Source organism: Octodon degus, unplaced genomic scaffold (assembly GCF_000260255.1).
Source record: "Octodon degus isolate 3935 unplaced genomic scaffold, OctDeg1.0 scaffold00117, whole genome shotgun sequence".
NCBI lineage: Eukaryota > Metazoa > Chordata > Mammalia > Rodentia > Octodontidae > Octodon > Octodon degus.
In genome coordinates this window covers 9,891,593-9,893,625 of record NW_004524693.1, presented here as the reverse complement: position 1 = coordinate 9,893,625, position 2,033 = coordinate 9,891,593, and the positions used below count along the sequence as shown (strand labels likewise).

Here is a 2,033-nt window from a genome sequence, read left to right as displayed (position 1 = left end):
CTTGCCAGGCAAACGCTTATTCTATTGTGCCATCTTCCAGACCCCTAAATCAGCTATTCTTATAAAACAAAAATGTACCTTCATTAATTATGAAAGCTCCTTGGTGAACCTCTTCTAGCTGACCAAATTTGGTATTCTTTTTATAAGAGAATATTTTTTAATAATTTTATTGAGAAACAAATAGCAATGAGACAGTCTCAAAACCAATTAGTAGGACAGTTTCAATAATTAATATATTGCATATTGTTGTCTTCTTAGTGCAAGATGCAGACATGATATCCTGTCCACAAACAATATTAGGACAAATCTATTAATAAAATTAAGAGAAAGTAGCTATATATCTATCCTAACTATTTTGAATACACAGATACAAAACGGTCCTTCATTTGTATCCCCTTTTTTGTTTAGTTTTGTCAGAGATGGACATTCCATTGTCATTTAAATATTGTAGGTGCATGAATTCAGCAAAATATTCCAATATAGTCCAGTAGTCCATAATAGTAGTGGGTTATCCATAGGACTGGCAATGTCAGAAGTTGATGACTTGAGCTTTTTACAGCTTAGCCTACTAATACGGTGTTACTTTTTATACCTCGTTTTTATACTTTTCTGCTGGATGGTTAAGCTCAAGATAAAGCAAGACCTACAGAACAAGAAATGTATCTTTTGTATCTGACAAGGTCAGTCAATTCCCCTGAATCCCTGTACCACAATCTGTAGATCCTTTGTCAGTGTCAACCATGTGGATGAGTCACAGCCATTGCTTGACCAATTTACCTTCTGTGAAAGCCTGAGAGAATGTTTTCTCTCCATTTGACTCTCCTTAGGCACACTCTACATCCTCGATCACTTTCCTCTGTGGCCCCATAATCTCCTTGATCAGAAAATTCGGGACACCATTGAGTTACATGATGTTACAGTACAGGTTCTCCTATGTCCTTAGTTCTCACTGACCTTGAAAGGCTAGGGCCAAAATGTTGGCTGTCCTTGTACCCCTTCTTTTTCTCTAATTTTTGGTCTGCAAACTTAAGTGGTTAACCCTCCAGAAGAAAAGTTTATTAGCTTACATTTAATCAGTTTTACATGAGGATAATCAATGCTTATGATTTTAAGACTATAAGGTAAGGTGCAAAAATAATCACTCTAAGTAATCACCCATCTCAAACCTTCCTTAAAACTTAAAACTTCACACTTAGAATGTCATAAAAGCATGCAGCTCATAGAACTCTCTCAAAAGACAATCACCCCAACAAGATAAATACTTACAGCTTTTATAAGTAAATCACTAAGGAGTTATCAATGCATTTCAGAATTTTTCTAAGGAGATGTCAACCAAAAAGAACACGTAGTGAGTACCCAATAAAAGTAATGCCATTGAGAGGAGGGAAAGGGAGGTTATGGGAAATGGGGAAATATTTATCAATTTTGCCTGTAGCCAGTCATAACTTTAAAATGACACAAAAAGAACTAAAAATAACTACTAAAATGTTTTATTACTAATCACTAATACTTTATTACTGAATAAAGTTTATTTTAAAGCAAAATGTACAAAATTTTAAATTCATAAACTGAGATCTTGATTAGGCTTTATGTTATAAAATGATTAAAAGCAGAACTTGGGTCAGCTTTAAGCTGTTTTTATAATTTAAAAACTATTCAGTACTTCAATATGACAAAACTGATTGTAACCAAAACAAGTCTGCTCCACAAATTTGACATCTAATCAAACACCAAAGATTTGGAAAATAAAAATCAAAGGCAAAGTTCTCCTTACAAAATTTTACTATACACATTTGTCTGATTTCAAATCCTCACAAATAAGCTGACCAATAAAATGGACGGTGCTGATGCCTAATACTCATATACATATACTATCTCTATTGTCTTCCAATTCTCATTGCAAATTTGGAATGACATCACCTCAGAATTAAAGAAGACTTATTTGGGGGCTGGAGAGATGGCTCAGTGGTCTAAAGCACCTACTTAGAACAAGCTTAGCAAAAGCATCAGGGACCGCGGTTCAATCCCCCAGC

General features: G+C 34.5%; 1 protein-coding gene across 3 annotated transcripts in view; it reads right to left on the bottom strand.

Moving 5' to 3' along the window:
- The window catches only part of Acsl4 (acyl-CoA synthetase long chain family member 4), a 76,609-nt gene that overhangs the window by 12,652 nt on the left and 61,924 nt on the right, over positions 1-2,033 (bottom strand). The gene's annotated exons all lie outside the window — the stretch shown is intronic.